This window comes from Neodiprion lecontei, chromosome 1 (genome assembly GCF_021901455.1).
Source record: "Neodiprion lecontei isolate iyNeoLeco1 chromosome 1, iyNeoLeco1.1, whole genome shotgun sequence".
Lineage (NCBI taxonomy): Eukaryota > Metazoa > Arthropoda > Insecta > Hymenoptera > Diprionidae > Neodiprion > Neodiprion lecontei.
The window spans coordinates 14,997,883-15,024,115 of NC_060260.1; the positions used below are offsets into that span (position 1 = coordinate 14,997,883).

Below are 26,233 nucleotides of genomic sequence, written 5' to 3' on the forward strand. Positions count from 1 at the left end.
TTTACTCCGAGTTCGTGATTAGAAGGGAGTACTGGGAAACACGTATCTCCGACTAGGTGATATACGCTTCTTTCACTTGTCTTCAGTTGAAGCAACGTCCGAAGAAGCCCTTGTCTTTCCAAAGGGAGCAACGGGCGAAGGTGCTTGTTCACGTTCCAAGGCAGCTTTGGTAATACTTAAGTCCGCATAGTTCAACCATCAGGGGTTTTTCGGGTCTGATAAGCTGATCCAGCTTTTACCCATGAGAGGGGGTTCCTTATAAATCTGCAACCGTCGGGCTTCGATTCTTGAGATACGTGGCAGTCGCCACCGCCTCTTCCCAGTAGCGCCTTTCCAGTCCAGAGTCCTTCAGTATCGATCTGGCTTTCTCCGTTATGGTCCTGTTCAATCTCTCAGCGACTCCATTCTGCTCAGGGTTGTTAGGTACCGTTGTCTCATGTATAATTCCATGTCCCCTTAGGAACCGATTAAAAGCTTTGTTACAGAATTCACTACCATTATCAGTCCTCAATCTTTTTATTTTCAAATCAGTCTGATTCTCTACAAGTCTTTTGAATTCAATGAATGCACTCAATGTCTCTGATTTGGACTTGAGCAAATAGCTAAAGCTTTTTCTTGAGAAATCATCAGTGAAGGTCAGCAAATAACGCTTGCTACTCCACGAATTCACAGACATGGGTCCGCACACATCAGAGTGTATCAGTTCCAATTTGTTCTGCGCTCTTTTAGCCTCACCTTCAGGAAATGACTTTTTTGCTTGCTTCCCCTTAATACATGGGATGCAATCCCTTACCTGTTCATCATCATTGAAACTTATACCATCGGCGAGTCCATTCTTCAGCATGTCCATGCTCGCCTCGCTGAGATGTCCCAGCCGTCTATGCCAAACCTCCCTCGATGCCTTATTCACAGACGAGGCTGCGGATTCCCGGGTTCCCTTGGTAGCCCTATCTTCAAAAGTTGTCACAGCAACTTCTCGCGTCTGAGGGTATGGCTGCATGGATTGATTCAATCTATAGACACCGTCGTCGTTGGATGCTGAAACTTTGCAGCTTCCTTTAATTTTGTAATCAGTCTTATCGTATACACGACACTTGTTTTTGTCAAACACAACTATCATGTCTGTTTCAGTCATTTTGCTCACAGACAATAAATTTGCGGCAATGTCAGGTACACATATCACATCTTTTATTGTCTTTTGAATGTAACCTTTTAGGTTAACTTTCACTTCACCTACACCATTACTTGTCAATTTTTCATTATTGGCAACAGTGATTTCTTTAGAGTCTTTATTGAAATAATTAACGAACCAGTCCTTGCGCATACTCATATGCGTTGTACAACCAGAATCGACAATCCAGTCGCTGTTGTTGAACATAGCAGCGCTCAGGGCGGTCGTCAACAGAAGAGATCCAGACTTCTTAGGCATCGTAGGTTTTTGTTGAGCTTCAGTTTCATCAGTCTTCTTCTACTTTTTCAGTTCAGGGCATCTCGGCTTGATATGCCCAGGTTTTCTGCAGTGGTGACAAATCACAGTCTTCTTGCGATGATGATTCTTTGAAGAGTGCTTCGCGGCAAGGGCAGTCTCGCTCATTTCATTCGAAGCGGTGTCACTTCGTCGATAATCTTCTTGAAGTAACCTGGATTTGACCATTTCACTCGAGAGCGTTGTGTGTGTTGCTTCTATACCCATAACTAATGGCTCAAACTCGATGGGCAATCCACCCAATAATAGCACGGCGATTTCTTCATTATTCACCTTATGTCCGATGTCGGCTAGTTGTTGAGCTAATAATACTAACCCGCTGACATAATCTTCCATTGATGTGAAATCTTCATACCTCGTTCGGAGCAGTCGTCGCATCAGACTTTGTCGACGACATAAAACTTTGTCTTCGAACGCAGTTTTTAGGTTATCTCAAGCTAGTTTAGCCGTATCAGCTTCTCTGAGGTGGGGGCAACACGTTGGTTGAACAGATAAACAAATCTTTGTCAATGCTTTCTGATCGCGATTTGCATCAGTATCTGTTCCCAATACGCAATTCCATAGACCATCTATGATCAACGACATCCGCATCGTAAACTTCCAATTGTTGTAGTTTGCAGTTCCTTCCAGTTTCTCGAACGTATGTCCACTACCACCCATTATTACTGACGCAGTTATAGTCACTGTGTTAGTAGTGGCCGTGTCATCCGCGGTACACAATTTTCAGACCGATTATTGTACTTTACGAAACACGAGTCAGACACGCGGAAAAGTTCATACCATGAGGTAACATAACCTTAAATCGAGTATCTTTTAAATTCTTCGAACGTGAACACAAATGGCCCATGAATATTATAGCCGCACAGCGCGAAAACTTCCTGGGCCCATAACCTGTTGGTTTTGGGATCGGGCGGAATAATAAAGGGTTAAATGTCGGTAGATATTTGTGTGTAGTCTTTATTCAATACCACATTGCGTGTGAAGGGCACAACAAATAAAAAAGGGGAGGATATACAGAGAATCGAAGTGAAAGAACATGTACTATACAGTCTTTAGATTATGTAGTTAGACTAGCCTTTGATTATATAATGAATGTGGATCTGTCTGTCTATCATACATTCCAAGACAACCGACGCTGCTCTCGAGTCGCATGTGACCGAAGAAGCACGCATTATCAAAACCACATGTATATTACTATTATATTAAATAAATAATCCAGAGTTTCTTTATAATAAATCACTGACTCAAATTGTTGTTACTCTATCCCGCTCATACAATCCAGCCTGAACAAGTTAGAGAAATCATTGAATAATCTTTGAGTTCTCAAGAGATCTATTGCATAACTCGTTGTAGTAAAGTGAAAAATATTACAAGAGAAATTACCCGAAACAGCAGTTAGCTAATTCATGACTAAATACTAGGGATGGGCGATCTCAAGCAAAATATCGATTCTCAGAATCGATTCGAATTGGTTTTGGAAAAATCGATTCATCCAAAAAATCGGATACAAAAGACTGATCTTCAGAAGATCGATCGTTATTTTTACTTTTTAGTTTAAATGGAAACCGGTGGCTAAATTGGGGATTAAAAATCGTCTCACACAAATGTAGGACTTATTCAACAGTTTTGATGTTTAACAATAGTTTGCTTTGGGTCATATTTGTTTATCAAAGCAATAGTTCTCATATACTGTAACGTGGCATTTCCTTTTATGTATGTCCGCTACAAGGTGCTCCCTGAACCCTGGGCGGAACCGACGGTTAGGGGTTTCAGGGATCGGGTCGCGAAGTCATTGTAGAACAGCGCCAGAACTGGAGTCACGCATCCGAACTTCCGAAAGGGACACAGTAGAGAATCATGATCGAGATATTGCAGGTTTTTTTTTTTTATTCCTTTTCTTTAGTACACCGGCCACAGGCCAGCGGCCAACTCCGACGTCCAGGATATTTCAGCGAGGCGGAATAGCGACGATCTCGTGCGAAGGATGTCGAGGCTGCTGAGGGGGAGCCAACGCAGATCCTGCAGCGTGGGAATCCAAGGCGGACGCCATTCCCGCTGGCGGCCGCCCGGCCAGCGCGCCGCAGCCTCTCCCCCTTCGCCCCGCCAACAATTGCCTAGCGAACTTGCGACGGACCGACAAGCGATGAGGGAGCACCACGCTCACCACCAAGACGTCATGGAGCTGCGCGGAGGTCGAGATTGCGATTTAGCGTTAAGTTCTGCGCCGCGATGCTATTAAAGGTGCGCGTCGAGTTGCGCAATCGACGAAATCAATGACGGGTCGATTATTGCGTATACTCGTAGGTATGACGTCACGTATGGGATGGCGTATCGAGATCAGTATTGCGGCAGGTCGTGGGTTTTTGAAACCACTCTAGTTCTGGCGGTCGTGACAGGTAGTCACGTTTTAGGGAGTTTCGCGAAGTAATGGAGCCGCCCAAAAATCGCGAAGGGGATGAAGAGGGTGTTGCGAGGATGTAGAAGGAAAGCGCTTCTTCTATCCCCGCGATTGAATTTCGAACATAATTGCGAAAAGGCTTGCCGAGTAACGGATAGCCATTTTGGATTCGCGTAGTAGAAAAGTACTCGAAATTCTTTTGCCGATTCTCTTGCTTGATGACCGTAGCCTAAGTACGCGTGTTAGAGTAGAGTAAATTTTGAGTTCTTGCGAAAGTTGAGTAGAGTCACGGGTTTTAGTTGAGTCTCTCTCGTATTTGAAATTAAGTACAGCCGAATCCCGCTGTACCGGGTCAAGCCGCGTTATCGAGTTTTTCAGTGTCACCTCTCGAGTAGGTTGGGAAGTGCCGAATTGGAGTGCTCGGATTAGCGAATAACGTTTTCGAGGATTTCGGGAAGGTTAGATTTCGGATGCGTTGCGATAGCTTATAGTTGAGGTTACGTTTAGTTGCGCTTGCACTTGGTTAAGTTGCCGCTTGTTTAAGATAGTGTTTACTTGAGTTGAGGTTATGTATAGTCGAAATTGTTGTTGCGTTGAGTAGCGGTTGAGACGAGAAGTTAGTATATTGAGTTTTGATTGCGTCTGAAGTATCGTGGCGTTAAGGATCTGTTTAGTTGAAATAAGCTTTAAGTTAAGTGAAGTTGTCACGTTTAGATTTAAGACAGCTCGCGGTGGCTCCGAAGCTCCGAGTCGGGTGCGATCTCGGGTGGGATTGAGGACGCCGTCTGTTCGGTAGCTCGACGCCGCGCCGCACCGTCGAGAAAGTAGTGTTAGTTTCGGTTTCCAGCAATCATTGCTTGAGACGGCGCACAGTGGTCCAAAAGCCCGAATTCCTGGTCAAAACTAATAACTCAAATATTTCTCAGTGAAAATTGCTAGTATTACTATACCTATAGTTTTTTGGCTTGCTGGTTTCGAAAATGAACGCAAAAATGCGAAATTCAAAATGGCGGCCCCGAAATGGCGGATATTTTATACAAAAAATGGTACGAATTTTTAGAAATTCATAGTGCGAATGTTTTTTGGGTCGCTGATTTCGAAAAAAAAAACAAAAATGCAAAATTCAAAATGGCGGACGTTAAATGGCGGATGTTTTTCGCGAAAAATGATACCAATTCGCTGAAATTCATACTAGTAATGTTTTTGGGGTCGCCGATTCCGAAAACGAATGCAAAAATGCGAAATTCAAAATGGCGGCCCCGAAATAGCGGACATTTTTTACAAAAAATGGTACGAATTTTTAGAAATTCATAGTACGAATGTTTTTTGGGTCACTGATTCCGAAAAAAAAACAAAAATGCAAAATTCAAAATGGCGGACGTTAAATGGCGGATGTTCTTCGCGAAAAATGATACCAATTCGCTGAAATTCATACGAGTAATGTTTTTGGGGTCGCCGATTCCGAAAACGAATGTAAAAATGCGAAATTAAAAATGGTGGACAGAAAATGGCGGGAATATTTCGTGAAAAATGGTACAACTTTGTTAAAAGTGATATTTTGTAAATTAATTTCTTCAATTCATACAGTCTTTTTTCTTATAAAACAAAATAACATAATTTTTAAAGATACATACTAATCGCTATCTGAATTCTCATCATCGACGTCGTTTCGATGAATGACGTTGTCTGCGTCGCCCCGCTACACTAATCCCACGAGGCGGGCCACGAGGCTCCGACCGAGTCGACAGAACACTGCTTCAAAGAATGCGTATTTTTGACCAATGGAGCAAAAACGAGTAGGCGATGCCAACGGTTTCACATTCTCTATACTTTTTCACACTAGGAATCGTTGAGATCTCCGCAGGATCTCCGGGGATCATAACTAATTCTCTACAGATAGTAATGCAATTCAATGAAATAGGTTATTTTGCAGCACTCGTATTGCATCATTAATATCATCGCCATAAATTCCGAAACTTGGTTCATTCACAAAATTTATGTAATTCACTTACCTTGAGGAATAATATCCATTTTGGTTGACTCGATTTTGATGAAAATTGAAAAAACTACAACCTTTTTTTTCGCGCGCTCGAAAGCGTGCACACATCACAGTCCCGCGCGAGTCTCGACAATGGTCACTTTCGAGGGCTTACCACAGGCCATGGAATGAATATGAACATCTGCCCTTTTGGATTTCAAAGCTCTAATGCTATCAATTGATAAATATGTGGAGCTTTACCTCGGATGATAACTTTCGGTTTTGGGGGTTTTGGCCAAGAATTCGGGCTTTCGGACCACTGTGCGGCGTACTTTTTGACAAAGACAATTTGACGAATATCAAATAAAAATACACACCACCTGCCGCGGCCATGGTCCGTCGGCTGACGGGGCTCCAGGCTAATTAGTTAACTAGTTCTATAAGTTCGTTGGGCGCCAATTGGTTTGAGTAACCAATACCTAAATTTCCGTTTATAAATTGACCATTAATAAATAAATAATTAAATAAGGAATTCGACTAGCTCGGTCATTAAATAGAAGAGACAACAGAAGGAGGATACGTGGAGGACCAAAAGTAATTGCAAGACAATAGAAAAGCGTATAGGTGAAGATATATAAATTTATTCACTTACTACTTGACGATGTACCAGATTAAGTTATCCTTCTTAATTGGCGAACTAACAATTAGTTGAATCGACGACAGACAGTCGAAGTAACTATTCATAAAACAGTATGTATGATATTAAATTTGACGAAATCGAACCTTATGCGGCCGAGACTCCTCGAGGACCACTCACAACTGAAGTGTGTTTATTCTTCGCAGCTAGTCTGCGCCGATCTCGCGTCTTCGCTTTGCTGCCGACCTGTTACAACATATGCAGGCAGGGGTACTTATTTTGCGGTCAAACACAGTGTGAGTCTTTCCTCGTGGAGCGTGATACTTGGTCTAATCTATAGGTTGACAGTACAGTTGACGATTATGTTTTTACTAATTTTCTACCTACAGGGTTAGTGTTGATTATCAGGGTTCGGGGGTTGATCGAGTTCTCGAGGAGTCAATTCGAGTTTTGACGTCGAGGAAGAGTTTTATTTTCCTGTCACATGCTATTGAAGCAAAATTGCGAATTTGCGAATTGAGAGTAGCGCAGGGAGATCTTGTGATTGTTGAGTGAAATTTTAGTTAGGGAGCCGCGAGCTCAGTAGAGTAAGGAATATCATAGGTTACGTGTAATTTTCTGTCGATTTTTAGAATCGCGATGAGCGACTTTTGAATTATTTTTTGTTTTTTTTTTTTTTGTTTTTGAATCACCACTATTGTGAAATATAAGATTTTACTTTACTTCTTTTGATAAGTAGTATGTGATATTCGAGTGTCTCTCTCTCTCTAAAAAGTACCTCTCCCCTCTCCGCGGTACTGAGCTACCGAGCATATTTCCGAGATAGAGCTCATTAAGGGCGTTGCCTAGCTAGAAAGCGCGGGCTACTCCGCTTCCCGCGTTAACCGTGGCGAGAGAGAGGGTAAAGAAACAAGTGAGACGGAGCAGCCGAGCTGTCGCCGGAGTGGGGCGGGTGACGCGGCTATCCTCTTCCACCCCTCACGGGCATTCGGTTTCAAATACTTTTAAACAGCCCAGTGTATCGCGCTCGGCACGACGCAGCGCCTGATGAATAATAGAAAAAAAAAGTAGACTCCTTTCAGATTCCACTTGAAAAATTTACTAGTAATACAGAATTTAATAAGGAACCCGAAACTATTTTTTTTATAATTCGAAAACTTGTCATTAATGAGGTAAAAATCGTCAAATATTTGAATTGTTTATAAAAATTGGGATTTTCAATAATGTTCAACATTGCATTTTTTTTATGAAAGCTTATTCGTTCACCTTCCGAATGCACTGTAAATGATGTCTTTACGTCGAATAGAACCGGATATATCCGAGCTCCTTTTGGATCAAAATTGAATGATTGTCTTGTAACTTTCGAAAACAAACATAATTCGGACGAACACCAAAATGCGTGTCGATTCTTTTTACCTTTATTTCATGTGAAAAAAAGTATGAATAGATTGAAAAAATACGAGGTCATTTTTTGATTGACGTGACGTAGAATTCCTTATACGTATGTTGATATAGATATACATTCTTCATATTTCAACGAAAATTATATTCACCGGCGTCCGTATTTCTACGCAATGCGATCACGTGACTGGTAATAGTCTAATAGCCGGTATTCATAGTCAGGTTCGATTTGCAGGACTGTCTTGAGGCAGCTCAAAGCATAGCTTGATCGGCTGAGAGCTGTTCCTAATACAGTCTCGAAAATAATACGTAACTATTTACGAATACCGGCCAGACGTCGTCACAGGTCATTTTAAATTGAAAATGCAACGAATAGCTGTGAGCAAATTCATGATATAGCAACGAAAATATCATCAATCTCCCAGGTCTCACCACGTGGAGGTCGCTATCAAACAGAGACCCGCCTAACCCGTCCCTACCTCCCAACCATGATCGGGTTTGCACCAAACAAATACAAAATGATGAAAAATAATATAAAATGGTAAAAGTAAAATTGAACTCGTTTAAACTTAATAAACATAATCACGAAATCTGTATGAGAAGGATCTCATAGAAATTAAATTGAAACAGTATAAGTGAAACATGACAGTAATCTTGATAAAGAAAATTGATATAACAAAGCATCGAGCATTGTATACATTATATGGCTAAATAAATTCTATAGAAAGCGCAAACTATGGAAAGTAGTACGGAAAGTAGAAAGTATTCCTGGAATGAATAATCAGATATATAATTATAACGATATGACTAGCAAATTTTTAGCACAGTAATACATATAACTAACTAAACATAAATCACAGAAATATTGCACGTAAGCTATATACAAAGCTATTATATTTATGTACATATGTACATATATTTAGATTACAGTGTTTTGTCGTCTGTCGGTCGTGAATTTACTGTTTCTTACGCGCGGCCTTATCTGGGCTTCGATGATTTGAGGGGGTTCGCGGATTGAGCGTTGTCGGGCGCGTCTAGAATCTACGATTTCGGGTTACAAACAAAATTAAAAGAAATCTGCTCATTTATTCTCCATTTTTTCGGTCCAGAATTTATCGTCACGTTTTATTTTATCAAAAATCAATCCCTTTGACGTCCAAACTATAAAATAGCACCACTTCCTATTCGTAATGTGTAGAAGACCTTGGACCTGATACATGTAATTATGAGAAAGCTCTAACTTGGCTTTTCCACCGATTATTTTCGTCTCAAATATTAATTCTGTATCCCAAAAATCTATCGAGCGAGCGCAGCGAGCGAGCAAAATTTTTAAATGTCCAAGCGAAATCCCACAAAAAGTACTGATATCCCCAAAAAGCACCTCTGTTGCAAAAACCTTTCGCCAAGTATATTAATTTGACAGCCACCCACAAAACAGCCACCGACAAAACTGTCATCAAATCAGATACTGCTGCCAAGTATAATTTATTTAGAAGCTGATGATGATTTTGATATACTATAACAACAAAAAAAAAAATTGAAATCAAAATTGAAATTGAAAAAAAAAAAAAATTTTTATTGGAAAAAAAAAAACTGGAGATAGTGGTAAAGGCGGGCTTTTTTAAAACAAGCACAAGAAAATACAAGTCGAGCTATATCAATGTTGTAATGGCAATATAAGCATGGGCCCGCCAAGTACCACGTACTCCAATTTTTTTTTTTTTTTTTATCAAAATTTATGTTTTTTTTTTAGAATTTCAATTTTGATTTCAATTTTTTTTTTTTTTGTCATCATTAGTTATAGTATATCCAAATCATCATTAGTTTCTAAATAAATTATACTTGGCAGTAGTATCTGATTTGATGACAGTTTTGTAGGTGGCTGATTTGTAAGTAATGTGTGCATGTATGATTACCCCAGAATTACGTCAAGTTTATTTCTAAAAACAAAACGCGCGTATTTTAGTGGCCTAATACGTACGCGCCGTATTTACTTTGTATGGAAAATTCTGCCAGGTACATTGTAATTTTACCTTGGATACTTAGGTAGTCACAATAAGTGATAAGAATATTCCTTATGATCGACAAAGTGTAAACACTCATGCTAATTGCCGAATATCGATTTCGATCATTTAACCTGAACACGTAACAAATTGATGACATATTTTAGCGACTAATGGAAACCGGGCTAGTACCACACGTCACAATGCATTCTAGTTTATATTTTCGTATGTATAAAAAAATTAGAGAATGAATGTATACTGCTATTATGAACAGCACTATCGGCTCTTGAAAGTACCTTCTTAAATTAAAGCCCTGCGATTGTTCGTACTCAAGTGATTGAATCTCGAAGTCAGAGAGGGTGCACCATCAATCATATAAATAATTCGATTTACCTCATTTTTTCCTGAAATTTAGCCAAAATCTTTATGCCGGGTCGTTTCTTCTTCTCCAAAGACACATTCCCTCTCTTCTTAGCCATCGCGGGAATAAATACTGATTCGAAATAATAAAAAACACTGTAGAAAAACACAAGCAAAAATAAAAGCGCGGAACACTATCCACGTGCCGAGCGACGAGGATTCGAAGGAGGGGAATTGTAGTGGGGGGTGTTGAGTCTACTCTCCTCGCCTGTAATTCGCATGGTCGCCCGCCAACGCAGTCGTGGCGCTAGCAGCCGCCCGCCTTTTGCGCGAAAAATTTGCTGTTTTATGCTTCGTGATTTTCCTTCTCATTTCCTCATCTTTGAAGATACTTAGGTTCTTAGGGAGTCATTTTGAAGATAAAGAATAGATCTGTGTCGCCTTTTTCGCCGAATTGCGAAAAAAAATTCACTGTCCGCTGTGTTTCACTTCAAACATAACGTACTTTCAAGTACGTTTTACGCAAATCTGAAAGCGAAATCGAAAATTCGGCAAAAAAGGCGACACAGATCTATCCTCCACCTTCAAAATAACCCCCTAAGAACCTAATTATCTTCAAAAATGAGGAAATGAGAAGGAAAATCGTGAGTCTCTGTTTGCGCGCGCTCTTCGAGGCATAGGCAACGTCCTTAAGTATTTTCATTCAATGGCTCTGATTTGGATGTATTACGTAACAGATATAGGCCAGTAGACTTAAATATGAGTTCTATTCAACAGCCATGCCAAATCGCCAATTTTTTTGTAGGTAGTTTGAACCTTAAAGAATATAGTGTGATATTTGTGGGATAGCGAAATGACGAATTTGACCGGAAAAATTATTTGAATAAAGAAATGTCACTATTTTGATGTTATTATCTTTGGAATGAGATTTATCGAAGAATGCTTCCTACGAAAAATGTGCGCCATAATGAAATCTACAAAATAAGTCTTATGCAAAAATCACGTAGAATTATTGGTTTGGCGGTAAATCACTGTTAAAAAACAATGGTTCAAAAAATTTCTTATGGTATTTACGTGGTTTATTTATAAAGTACTGTTCTGAAACTCATCCACCACCTAAAAGAAACTGTCCTGAAGAGATATCGGTAAGTTTTATCCAGCCATGTTATATAGTTTAGCAAGAATGACCGATTTTCGTAAATCCGGCGTGTCGATATAACACTTGTTCCACAAGACCGAGAAGGTCCAAAAAAATCAGGGTGATTTTTTTCAGCATGCACATTCAAGATTTAACTGAAAAGAATAGGTTTTTTAAAAAAAATCCATGTTTTTCGAGGATATAAAATTTTAACTTATAAACAAATAGAAGTTACGCCTTAAATATTTAAGTTATTTAAAATGTTCTTCAAGATTCTCATAGGTCTTAGCGAGACGCGTAATTTAAAAAAAAGTCTCAATATCTTTATTACAAGCCGAGATACAATCATTTTTACGTTTGTTTAATTTGTTACTGTTTAAATCAACATTTTCGCGAAATTCAAGTTCGCGGGCATTTGTAATAGTGTTAGACGTAATATTTGATATTATAGAAACCGTTTTGAGCATTAATCTCATGGCAGATCATGATTGCATTCGGTCGCTCGCGCGCGGAATATACGGATGGCGGCGTCGGTGCCGCCGGGTGGCGTGGTGGGGGCCTGCGTGTCGCCCCGCGGCTCCTCTCGCGCAGCTTAGTTAACTATTTCCATATCTCCCTTATAAATTGTCGTATACAAATTTCTTTTTCTAATTTCACGTAGTTTTTCCTCACGAATTCAAAAATGTTCGTTAAAATCAATATTTTTCAATACGTACCGAAATAACTAGTTTTTAAATTTAATGTTGATGTTGGGAGGCCTATAAATAATCTTATATTTAAAAGGTGAGGAGAACAAAAGTAAATTTGATTTCGTCGGTAATTTTTTTTATTACAATTATTACCTATATAAATTCTTACAAGTACCTTCGCATTAGGAAATACATTTTTTTTTCTCTCTGGTTCATAGCTATCGTTATCATTGTTATTTCCTTCAACGTTATTATCCTCACTTATTGCAAACGTTACATCCTCCGCATCATCGACATCGTCTGAAATTCGTAAAAATTATTCGTCGATTTCGTCATCGCTTAGAACTATTTAAGGTTCGATGACATTCGAACAATGTTGTCCGTTACATTTTTTGCACAATATTGTGCATTTTAGCCCTACTTTCCGGCACGCACAATTCGTTTTACATTTACTCGTATCGCAACCGCAAGAAATTATTTCTAATAAATTGGCCGGAATTGGGTCCTTTCTATAAGTAATCGGCATCAACATACTTTTGCTTTTTTTCCACCCCCATTGCATTGGATCCTTTGACAATCGCCTTGCCACTCGCACACTTGTAAATAAGTGCGAAGCGAATGTTCATTGCATGCCTCAGCGGTTGGGGGAAGACAGCTTAAATTGAACGTACTTTTGAGGGTTGACTTCGTAAAACATAAGTACCGAAATTCATCAAAAGAGAAGCTATCATTTTCTCGTGCGCCATATAGCGTCAGAACGATGTTCTGGCCGGCTGCCCGTATCGAACTTTTCAACGCATTTCGATCATTGAAAAGGCTAGCTTCTCTCTTGAGATAATTACATTTGATGAGAATGTTGGTCGCATTTCGGGGCGACGCCTCTCGGTGTACGGGCCTGAGTCGGTCATGCGACTTTCAGCAATCTCCGGCCGCGTGGGCTGGCGGTGCTGCGATCGACGCGGCGGCCATATTTGCCTATTTGTCTAGTCTTCTTTTCCAGTCTCTACGGTAAGGAAGTGTGATATTTCATTGTCATTTAAATAAAAACAGAAAATATGTTAAACATATCAAAGATAATTTTCTCAACCAAAACACCCTTCCTATTCTCTCCATAAGATTAACTATTCTGCTTTAATAACAGTCACTCCTCAAAAGTTTAATCAATTTGGCTTTTCCCTGCTTGTACAGCGAAGACGTTGTGTCACAGCCTGTAAAAGTGTGGATAAAGCGGATAAGATGTCGTATCTCAGGATATTTGAAACTATTGGTGGAATATAATTTCTCCTCGATACTCTGGCGGCTAGGTTTAAACAGATAAATATTGTTTTTCGATTGCGCAATTTACGTTAATATGACAAGTAAATCAACTCTTCGCCAACTACGTATACTGAATCGTAACTCTCGCAAACAGAGATTGCTGTGTTTATGATCAAGCTATCGGCATCCTCGACAGCTTGATTGGCAATAAAACCCTCATTTCGTCATTTTTGGGACAATATCTCAATGAGATGAAGCTTATTTTTCTTATTCGATAAAAATTGGTCTTGCGGTAATTTTAAAACCATATTGATCTCGCAAACAACTTCTGGGGCACAATTTATTCTTCCCCTGCGGAACCTCTCTGCGCTTTTTATGTGCTTTTTTCGCCTTTATCAGGATATCCATCGAAAACTATTATACAATTGTTTGAATAATTGCTCTTAAGGTAATTTACATAGCTCGTGACAATGTCACCGAACTTCTCGTTTTGACGTCATACAACTTTATGCAAAAAAAAGCCACCATCGATTACATAAACATCATTACCTTTAATTGGCTTCTATTTGGGTGTAAAAAAATCGTACAGCTTTGATTTTTCAGTTTTTCTCATTCTCTTTTCATCAAAAAGCGATAATGGGTACGGTGCAAGCTCGTAATTGAAATAAGCTTTCAATTCTTTATCTGATTTTTTCAGGACACAAATTCTTTGGAACAATAATGACGGATCGATTGTTACGTTGTTCTCGGAAACTTTGATAGTGGAAGTCAATGCTTTGAGCGACGTAACTTTATTTTTTCTTTTGTATTTCACGTCCTTGAACGTGTTCGGAGCGCCATTTTCATCCCGTTTTGACGTTTCAGTCAAGCACCGTAACCCTATTTCCAAAGCTTCGTGGCAATTGATATTATTATTCTTTCCTCCTTTTAAACCAGTACTCAGGGAGATAATGCCATCTGTTTCGGGAACAGGGTTATGATCTTGGAACCACGATTTCAGTTTGTTCATATCGGCGATGTCTCTCGTGATACGGGTTGCTCGTGCATTAACATGCTGTTCAGTCGTGGCTAAAAAAACGTTACAGAACTCAGTGAGTGAATCTGTTCAATCAACTAACGCTGGCGTTGTTAAGACCCATTTTGAAAGCACGCGCTCAGACATCCCTCTGCCTCGCGTTGGACCACCAATATCTTTCATCGGCCTCATCAGCGCTTGTTCAACGGTCATATTTGACCAAATCTCACTCCAAAATTTATCCGTTCGCCTTATAGTTCGCCTTATATGCACACACGTTTCAGGAAATTTCGACCTTCTTCCTGTGCTCAGATGCGTCAGCAAAAATCTGTAACAATTTAAATCGTGTTTGTTTCATTACCTCACATGACGTTATCACAGTAAAAGGTGGATTTCAATTCTATAATAATCAATGTGTATTGATAATAATCAGTATATTCTTCAACAATATTTACACTTACCAAAATAACGGATATCGAACCTCCGACTACAACCGGACAGAACGATGTTCGCTGGCACACAAGCGTCCTCGTTCAATATAATATCCTGTAATACAATTTCAAAATGGTCCATTACCTTGTATGACATACTTAAAACCGAATATTAGCGTGAACGTATTTGTATTTCAATAAATTTATAATATAAAGATGCACACGCTTACCTTCGTTCCGTCTTCGATGTACAGGGTATATTTTTCAAATATAAAACACATAAACGCATGTATACACAAAAACGACTGTCCTCGACGAAGTAACAGATGAAACTGAAGCTCTGGCTGTCCCTCGCCTAAAACTAACGGTTTCTTCATTGCATCTCTCTCGCACTTATACTTCTTTCAAACTACCTGAAAGGGTCGGCTGGGGCCTTGAGTCATAGAAGTTGGGATTCCCTAGTACATAAGGGATTATTTATGGCCTTGAACGACCGATTGTCCTCAAAACACGGGCGATTAACATGAGAATTGAAAAAAATTTTGTTTTACCACGATTTATAAGGAAGATATGGAAACAGTTGATTAAACCGCGCGAGGCTTGGAGAATATTAATTTTCATGAGCATTTTTGAATTCTTGAGAAAAAACTGCGTGAAATTAGAAAAAAAAATTTATTTACGACAATTTATAAGGGAGATATGGAAATAGTTAACTAAGCTGCGTGAGAGGAGCCACGGGGCAAAACGCAGGCCCCCACCACGCCACCCGGCGGCACCGACGCCGCCATCCGTATATTCCGCGCGCGAGCGACCGAATGTAATCATGATCTGCCATTAGATTATTGCTCAAAATGGTTTCTATAATATCAAATATTATGTCTAACACTATTACGAATGCCCGCGAGCTTGAATTTCGCGAAAATGTTGATTTAAACAGTATTAAATTAAACAAATGTAAAAATGATTGTATCTCGGCTTGTAATAAAGATATTGAGACTTTTTTTTAAATTACGCGTCTCGCTAAGACCTATGAGAATCTTGAAGAACATTTTAAATAACTTAAATATTTAAGGCGTAACTTCTATTTGTTTATAAGCTAAAATTTGATATCCCCGAAAAACATGGATTTTTTTTGAAAAACCTATTCTTTTCAGTTAAATCCTGAATGTACATGCTGAAAAGAATCACCCTGATTTTTTTGCACCTTCTCGGTCTTGTGGAACAAGTGCTATATCGATGAGCTGGATTTACGAAAATCGGTCATTATTGCTAAACTATATAACATGGCTGGATAAAACTTGACAATATCTCTTCAGGACAGTTTCTTTTAGGTGATGGATGAGTTTCAGAACAGTACTTTATAAATAAACCACGTAAATACAATAAGAAATTTTTCGAAAAATTGTTGTTTAACAGTGATTTACCGCTAAACTGATAATTCTACGTGATTTTTGCATAGGACTTATTTTGTAGATTTTCTTATGGCGCACATTTTTTGTAGGAAACATTCTTCGATAAATCTCATTCCAGAGATAATAACATCAAAATAGTGACATTTGTTTATTTAAATAATTTTTTCGGCCAAAAGTCGTCATTTTGCGATCCCACAAATTTCACACTATATTCTTTGAGGTCCAAACTACTTAAAAAAAAATTTACGATTTGGCACGGCTGTTGCATAGAAGTCGTCCAAATTCATGTACATTCCGACTGGACTAATAGGAATCTGATCTGTCACCGCAAAATGTAACTGCCATGCGCTGGATGCAAAAAATAAGAACATGAATGATACATATCGGAGTTGCAAGGATGTGAATCTCATCCACATCTGTGATATCATTGATACGTATCTCTGTTCTGTGTCTGTTATATAGCTACCATAATGTTTTGTAACGGACATACTAGACTAAATTTACTGTACATATAGAGCACATGTGATGTAGCTGTAATGTCGGAAGGAACAAGATTCAAGTATTTGTTACGTTACTGGGATATGAATGTGCTGCGTGGGATATATATGCATCAATTAAGAGCTTTTCAAATGAGCTTGCAGAAATATTGGGCGATCAGACATACCTACCTACAGTTTATCCATGAGTATGATGCACGTCATATTTAATCGTATAATATTATAATTAATACTTTCTTGTCCAAATCAGATGCATTCATTGTTTTGTGTTATTTGTGTGCATTGTATAACACACAAAATACGTAACATGTTTAAAAAGATATCATGTCACCTGTATGTCTCCTGTGCTATATTACTTCGTTCCTGGGATGTGCCTTCAATATTAGGTATCGTTTATAGACGTTATGTTACGTGAAGAATACATCACTCATTTCAAAATAGATTATGTGTACGCTATGTATATTACTTTGTTCTGTGGCGGTGCTTGCATAATGTATCGTTTACAGTTCTCACATTATGTGACAATAGTGTTACATCGTGAAGATTTGGGGTCTACTCACGGTCTTACATACAGGTCTGGTAACTCCGGCACTTTTGAGTGGTAGGGGGTGTCACCGTTAGTGAGGCACACGGTCTTGTTTCCTATCTATCCGCTAGGGGCGCCATTGGCCCGGGGTATGATAGATACAGATATATACCGATAAGATAACCTGCTCATCGAAGTTTTTGACAGTTCATAACTCAGTGTAAAGTGTGTGTCAAACTGTCTCAAAAGTTGTGAGACCTCGCTTGATGTTTATGGATTTTATTGACTTAAACATTTGAGGTTTCCGTTAAAATAAAACAATTAATACGCCCGCCATGGAATGCTAGTAAACATCTCAATCATTTTTTATTCGCATCTTTCTTCATTTTTGAGTGTTATTCAGGATTGTTGATTCCGAAAAATCAGCTATTCGGATCTGATTTATGATTGGCTCACCCCGAGGGGGCAGCGCTGCAGACGGCGAAGACGACAACCACGGTTTTACCTCATTATCTGAGTCATTCCCCACCCTACTAGTTTCCGGACCTGTATGTAATATGTACCTTGGGTATACCATATACATTATTATATCATATCACTCTAATACCTGCAAGTGCTCTTATGCATATGTATTAGTTACATATTGGTTTGCTGAAAAGATGGAGCCGTTAAATCTTACATGACATATTTCGAGAGTGTCTAGATCGCAGAATGATCTCCGATCGATTTCGATGCTATAATTTAAGTCTACGATCAGATCTGGCAGTTTTGGATACAAAAGGGTGGTTTTTACGAAACAAGGGTGGAGCCGTCAAATCGCACCTTATGTATCAGAAAAGCCTATAAGTCAGAGAGTCATCCTGAGCTACTTACCAATAAATTTCACACTTTCCGAGACAAACAATCGAAACATCCTTCATCAGGGGTAGATTTTTGGGACAAGTTGTGGAACGAGAGCCTTTGAATAGCCGTTAATTCCTACACAATCGGAAAAATTTTTTACACGTTTTTTTTTGGTGGCGCAAGTTGTGGAGCCGCAAAATCGACGATGAGCACTTAAATAGCCTTCAAAGAACCTTTAAGGACGTTGCCTACCGAGCTCGCGCGGCAACTTTGGCTTCCCGCGCGATTCAAGCCAGGCGGCCAAGGGGAAAAGTAGGCGGGACTTAAGTCTGTGCCCCTCGCGTGCTATGGCCCCCCACTTTGCGCTCCGTTGGGACCAGGCCGCTTGCACTTGAACGTTCTGAAGTTCTGACGTGCGAGGAATATAACTGGAAGCCCGTATGAGTTTCGCGTTGTTAATGAGATTAGGATACGTTGATCCAAGGAGAGGTTGGCACGTATCCATATTATTTCAAATATTTATTGCTTATGCAAATAATAATAAGTTACAGAAATCATTGAATAATCTTCGAGTTTTTAAGAGATCTATCGCATAACTCGTTGCAGTAAAGTGAAAAATATTACAAGAGAAATTACCCGAAACAGCAGTTAGCTAATTCATGACTAAATACTAGGGATGGGCGATCTCAAGCAAAATATCGATTCTGAGAATCGATTCGAATTGATTTTGGAAAAATTGATTCATCCAAAAAATCGGATACAAAAGACTAATCTTCAGAAGATCCATCGTTACTTTTACTTTTTAGTTTAAATGGAGACCGGTGTCTATATTGGAGATTAAAAATCGTGTCACACAAATGTAGTACTTATTCAACAGTTTTGATATTTAACAATAGTTTGCTTTGGGTCATATTTGTTTATCACAGCAATAGTTCTTATACACATATTACACAAACCCAGCCGACTAGGTGGGAAGCTTTTTTTATTAGTTGTGATATTAGATTTATTAAGCGCTAGAAATTGGTCGATTCTTTTGTATTCTCAAACCTATATTATTCATAAAATACAGAATGCCAAAATAGACTTTCAAAACTTTTTTTAATTGAAGATTTAAGAACCTAATCCGATCCTTGCAAACTTGGAATCGATTCTAGAAAAAATCGATTAGTAAAGTATCAATACAAAAGATCTATTTTCTCGACCCAAAAGTTCGATTCTTGAGTTGATCGATCTAGAATCGCGCATACCTACTAAATACATTGCCATCAATGACCCAGGTCTCACTACGTGGGAGTTGCTGCGACGAAGAGACCCACTCTATCCCGTCCCGACGTCTCAACCATGCCAGGAAAAATTACAAGTGTTACATACATCGATAGATATTCAAAAGAAAATTAGTAAATCAAAAAAATTGACTTATACATGCAGGAGTATATTAGAAATTGATAGATAAGGCGTATTGAAAAATCAGCAAAATCTACGGTACAAAACATAATCAAAAGTAATGGCGCGTCAATAAATAAAATATATACATTCGATCGCGTTGAATACCATACTTTTCGCTTTCAGTTATGACGTTTCATTGGTATAACAAATAATTATTATAGAAATAGAACGAATCTTCAAAATAAACTGTTTCAATGAATATTATGGAATGAAAAATGCAAACATTCAGCAAGCGAATATGAAAGATCATTATTCAGAAATTCATTAATTTCTGAACTTGAAAACATAATGTGAAAGCACGTTGTATCCGTGCAAACTTTCGAATGGGCTATAACTGAAAAATGAAAATTTAACAAGCAGGATATACATGCGAGGGTTGATTTGTAATACAAAAATAAAAAAATGGCCTGCACACAAAGAAAACAATCCTTGAATCAAGAATTAAAATATTCTTGAATCAAGTGCTGAGTATTCTTCATTCAAGAATATGTGATATTTTTATTAAAAAAATAGCATACTCTTGATCTAAGAAATAAAATATTCTTGAATCAAGAATAGTTTTCTGTGTGTGACATTATTGTGAAATGGTTATGTATAAATGAAAGGAAAAATATACAAATATGTAAAAACTTCTGTATAGTTACTCGTTAGTACTGTCGGTTGTCATTTTCTTTTTCTTACGGATGGAAACATCAGTCGTTGAGTTTTTTGATTTGACCGCAGAATTTCTAGCTTCAATTATTTGGGGAGGGTCGCCAATCGGAAGTTGTCAAGCACGTCTGGAGTCTACTATTGCTGGCAAAAGGCAGAAATGAAAAACGTCTGCTAATTTATTTTCCATTTTTAATTTCCAAAAATTGTCGTCGCGAATAATTTTGTCAAAGATCAGTCCTTTCGGCGTCCAAACTACGAAATAGCACCACTTCCTTTTCGTAATGTGGAGAAGACCCGAACATAACTGATAAAGCTGAATCAGTGCTGGAGTCAAGTCTCAGGTCTCATCGAGCTGAATAATTGGCTCATTTCGAAACGTGAATGTAGCGTACCGAACGTGGCTGGCACTGAAACTTCAAGCTGCAACAATGTCTTCGATAGTACGTCATGTTTTCAATTCATTAGTGTATTGTGCATTGACCTTGGCCAGTAGAAGTCAAATATCTCAATCAAATAGTCAGTTAGGTAGATCAGTGTGCGGTAAAAATCATCGGTAAGTTTGTAATCGTGAGTGGACGAAAGATGGAAAACGATTTTCCGAAGAATAGGTTTACAAAACACACATTGAGAAAGGGACGGTAAATAATAATTCGAAGAAATTGTTAGAAAAATATGGTGTTCTGAATTAATAAAACGTGCATGGTAGTTAGTTCGTCTGAAAATGAAAACAATCAAGTCTATGTAAGCAAACTTGATACCATTCTATTTACCTCAACCTCTCCCGGTGATAAGCCGCCAAATTTTTCCAACCCTGGCCCTTTTTCTTACTTTTCCGTAACACTTTCCTTATCTTAGTCATAGCGAATGACTGATGAATACTTATCAAAGAGTTTTAGATACTTTACTAATATTTAATCACGAAGAATACACCGAATAACGCTCGCGGCTCGCGTTTTGAATTACGGGTTTGCACGCGTTAAATGCAGACTGCTGCTACGGCCGTTAGTTCGTACGACTGGCGGCTTAAGCCAGAGATGGCGCTAGCAAGCAATCGCTTTTCGCGGCGAAAATCCGCTGTTTCATGCTTCAGCTCATGCAAGTTTCCTCGCAAATCTTGAGTTCGATTTTATTGCTCTTAGTCCTGAATCAAAGGTGAAGGATCTATCTGTATCGTGTATTTCGTAGAATTGTGAAAAAAAATTCGTTCTTGTTTTATTACAACGGGAACTTTGCTGACTTTCAGTGCTGTTTTTTACGACTTCGAAAAAAAAATTTTAAATTCGGAAAAATACACGACACAGATTGATCCTTTGCCTTCAAAATGCTTCTAATAGAAGTTCGATATCTTTATAAATGTCGGAGAAAACTTGCATCGCGTGAAATTAAAATTTGCAAGCAGCAGTTCCGCCGGGAGTAGGCAACGTCCTTAACAAAAAAATTGGTGTTACTGTGAAATTCCGTTGTGGCGGTCCTAGCTTTATAGACATTGCATTGTCGTACATCCTTTTCTCTATGTGGCAGCTGTGACTTCTGTTGCGGGGTACGAGGTGCAGATCTCAACTGGCGTCAAACTGGCTTTTCATGATTTTTTATAAAAACATCATATAGCGCGTACCCGTAGGCTATTTTTGATTGGAACAATGATCCCAATACTTGCTTAAAAATACTGACTTTACGGCCATGCTACATGAAGTACTATTCAAGTTTCGTCAAACAATAATAAATTCATGTTTGAGACACTATTTCACGAATTGTATTGTAAAACCAATAATATCCTTGATTCCAGGGGGAGATTCTGAAGTTTCTATACTGACGGTTGTCAACGTAGACCAATGTGTGCTGAAAAATGCGGAGGCCCATAGAACGTCAAGGTTTGAATTATCAAGACGTAAGAATGATACTGCCAGATTGATCATTCGCAGAGGAGAACCGTTCTACATCAAACTTATTCTGTCACGCGCATACAATCCGAATACCGATGCAATTTCATTGGTATTCACTCTGGATGGCGTTGAAAAACCACAATACGGACATGGAACCCTAGTCGCAGCACCAGTTCTGAAAACTGAAAGTGACAGTGAAGGCCCATGGCATGCAGTTGAAGATTATTTTGACGGTAACACGTTGAAATTGAAAGTGAGTGTTCTATTTATTCGAAACCAGATTATACAATATCTAGTTTGTGGCATGCTTCAGGACTGAAATGAAATTGTTAAATTTCCATATCGTTCCACATGGTGCAGTCATTCTGTGAATGCATTTTTGCCAAGATAATTATTACTGTTGCAAGGAGTTTACTGGATGCTTAAGTTAACATCACCCATAGCAGGCTAGGTCTATTTTTGATTGCGAACACTCCAGAATAGCGCTACTTTTCTTTTACCAAGTGAAATCATTTTGGCGATGCTTCAATACTTTAACCGTCTGAGCAAACGGCAAACTTCTTGTTCGCATGCCTTACCTAGGTCTTCAGTACGTAGTCTAATATGGTTATAACCTATATCTATAAGAGTACAGTTAGTCCGGGAGGTAGCGTTGCATTTTAGGTAGTGTTTTTATGCCGATCGATTACCATCTTTTTCAATAGATCTCGAATCACTAATAAGTGAACCCACCGTCAGCTGACGCGCCCGCGGTGGGTGTCGGTGTGGGAGGTCGCGAAAATAGTGAAAAAAAAATCAAGCAATAGCACGCCGGCTGAAACTGTTTTCAGAAATAGTTGACATTATGCTGAGCTGAAGAAAAATAGTCAGCTGCATCGTGGAGGGGGGGACTATACGTCAGCTGCTCGCATGAACTTGTAAAAATACGCATAAAATAAAGTTATAGTACGCCGGATGAAATTTAACTGGGTGATTGTTTAAATAATTACAAGTAGAAAAACAATAATCTCTCTCTCTCTCTCTCTCTCTCTCTCTCTCTCTCTCTCTATCTCTCTCTCTCTCTCTCTCTCTCCCTCCCTCCCTCCCTCCCTCCCTCCCTCCCTCCCTCCCTCCCTCCCTCCCTCCCTCTCTCCCTCTCCCTCCCTCTCTCCCTCTCTCCCTCTCTCCCTCTCTCCCTCTCTCCCTCTCTCCCTCTCTCTCTCTCTCTCTCTCTCTCTCTCTCTCTCTCTCTCTCTCTCTCTCTCTCTCTCTCTCTCTCTCTCTCTCTCTCTCTCTCTCTCTCTAGGGTTTCGGATCTGCTCCTGCTTTTATGCTTGTTATCCGGTCCATCTGCAATACCCCATTTTCTACCTGGTATCAATGGATAGCGCTTCTTTCACTGTTAAAATGAATTTCATTAGTATTTTGCCATCTGCCTTTATTTGAACTCTATGCACAAGTGAAAACTTTCTCTCAGCAATACTGCGTCTTCAAGTATCTAATGTGCCTCGAAATTTCGTAACAATCCCTGTGCATATGTTCCATGGGTATATGGGCCATGTGTATGATTAAGCTGTGTGCTGTTTATAGCAAGTGATTAGCACGGTGATCAAACACTGACACTAACTCTTGATTGTACCCTGTCAATTCTCCCTCGCCTAAGTTCATATACATGACGCTAAACTGTGGTAAATGTGGTTGATCCGTATGTAGCAGCGAAATTCATTGCCAAGGTGGATGTGCACGCGTTTTTCATTATAGATGCGTAAAAAATCATCTGTCTCTCCCGTTTAAAGTCATACGGTCCGTAAACTTTCGATATACCTGCCACAGATGCGTTATTGATACTCCACTTTCGAGCTTATCTATCGCGTCTTCCACATTTGGAGTAGATCAGCAGCGCCAACCTAATCCTTTCAACATGGCGACTGAAAATACCAATCAGGGTCAACCTACTTTGTCTCGCACCGAATTAGAAACGATTTCCTGAGCGTCTCTCTCCAGGGATATCCTCAACGTCACTAGGGCCGTCAGCAAAATGAACTCTAAGCTGTCTTCCATAAATATGTAATATGAAATCCTGTCTTGACCATGTTTCTGTTAAAATTGACAGGATTGCCGTAACCACACAAGATGCGGTTACTAAAATCGACAAACTCGCCCTTGCGAATGAGGCATTCAATGCTCGCTGTCTTTCTCTCGAAAAACGTGACGGCGCTGCGGATGATCGTGCTCAGAAGCTTGTTGACGAGTGCAGTGCCTTACGAGCTGAAACGTCGAATTATCGGAACACATCTAAGTCATGTGAGAAATGATCAGCTTTAATTCCTTCTAGAGACAACGACGTGATTTTGAAATATTTATAACAGGTCTTCCTGATATTGCTGACACTTCAGCACTCGGTGAGGTGTCTCGTATCGCTGCGGCACTTCGGATCTCTGACACAGCTTATGACGTAACTGCAGCCTTTCACATTCCTGATCCTGAGGGTAAACCTCAGCCACTCATTGTTATGTTTGCTTCCTCTATAAAGTGTAAGATGTGGATCGACAAGAAACGCATTTTAAAGGACTTGTTAGCAAAAAACATCGACTCCAACTTGCCTAACAGTCGTGTATATATCACTGTACCACTTACGTCATCTGAACTGTAACTCTACAATGCTAGCCGTCTGTTTGCCCGTCAACATGGATACAAACACATCTGGGTCAGGAATGGAGCAGTTCACTTAAGAAAAGATAATGACGATTCGACCCATTGCGTTCGCAAACTTAGCGACCTTCCTTGACCTCGTAGCTGACTATCTGGTACTACTACTGAAACCCCTCTAGACTCAGTTGCCCTATCCAGTGGGGTCGTTCTGTCTGAGCGTGATTTCGAACCACTTATCGTGGGATTTGAGAATAAACATGGATCTATAACTTGCCCCCATTATCCTAAGTCAAGCAATACTCTACCCTGTATTGCATTGCCTAAATCTGATAAATCACTTATATGTCACAGCAACGCACAATCACTGGTAACTCAAATCGATGAATTTCGAGACTCTAACTTTACCACCACATCTTTCATTTGATTTTCGTATCTGAAACATTCCTACAGAAGAAGATTTCGGACGAATCTGTATCATTACTTAATAACGTATTATTCTGCCGGGATAGGCTTGGCATTGGCTGTGGTGGAGTTGCAGGTTACCTACATTATATTATCAATGCTAATATTCTTGCCTCGTCCCCAGAGCAATATTATCACGAGCCGGAATACCTCATCTTTGCGATACCGAGTAAAGAAGTTCCTAATCTGCCACTTGCGGTTGTATATCGACCTCCCAAGATAAGGTATGTGTAATGTATTGAAGGAAGAATGAACAGAGAAGTGTTTACCTGAGAGAGGCTTTATTAAGAGTGATTAGACGTCGAAGTTAGGGGGTTTATCCCCACTCCTTATCTGCTTATACATATATAGATACTGTATTACTACATTACATATATTGTATACAAACACTACACTCTTCCCCACTAATTTGTGACGAAGACGTAGTTACAAATAGAATTATTTATTTAATCTGGGAGACCTTCTTGACGCTATTTTCGTGGCGTCATTTTGTTTTATATTCGAGTTCGAGGATTTCCAACAAGTTTTTTGTAATTGATCCGCATGTCGCTTAACGATAAGTCCCGATTTAAGTTTTACTCCATATGTTACTGGCCCTAGCTTTTTATACACTGTAGCTGGGACCCATGAAGGTGAGTTGATACTAAAGTCTTTTGCCCATACTTTTTCATACGGTTGAAATATTATTTTTCTCTTCGCTCTCGAGTTCCGAGCTTGCCTATCTAATTCAAAATTATTTTCGATTTGTATACCGAGACGTATCAAATCAAATTCGGTGCGTGGTTGTCTACCTAGCATTAATTTAGCTGGCGTTTCGCCTGTTGTACAGTGTTTTGAGGTTCTGTAGTCGAATAATATGTTATCAATAGCGATCTGTACATTTTGTCCCTTATTTAATAGAATTTTCAGTTTTCTTTTGAATGTTTTGACAAAGTTTTCAGCTACCCCATTGGATGTTGGATATTTTACTGCTGAAAATATGTTTGATTCCTAGTTTTTTTACGAACTCTGAAAATTCTTTACATGTATATTGTGGGCCATTGTCGCTTACTATATTTGAAGTGGGACACCAAAACGTGAGAAAAC

General features: G+C 39.2%; 1 protein-coding gene and 2 long non-coding RNA genes across 3 annotated transcripts in view; 1 reads left to right on the forward strand and 2 right to left on the reverse strand.

Moving 5' to 3' along the window:
• The window catches only part of LOC107227861 (annulin-like), a 486,920-nt gene that overhangs the window by 345,362 nt on the left and 115,325 nt on the right, over positions 1-26,233 (reverse strand). The window lies entirely within an intron of this gene.
• LOC124294264 lies at positions 4,752-5,955 on the reverse strand. The gene is made up of 3 exons (XR_006904221.1): positions 5,897-5,955; positions 5,519-5,774; positions 4,752-4,777 (listed from the first exon to the last, which is right to left on the reverse strand). It is a non-coding gene; the product is annotated as an uncharacterized LOC124294264 (long non-coding RNA).
• Positions 21,705-25,441, forward strand: LOC124294252. The gene is made up of 3 exons (XR_006904202.1): positions 21,705-22,307; positions 24,147-24,337; positions 24,403-25,441. It is a non-coding gene; the product is annotated as an uncharacterized LOC124294252 (long non-coding RNA).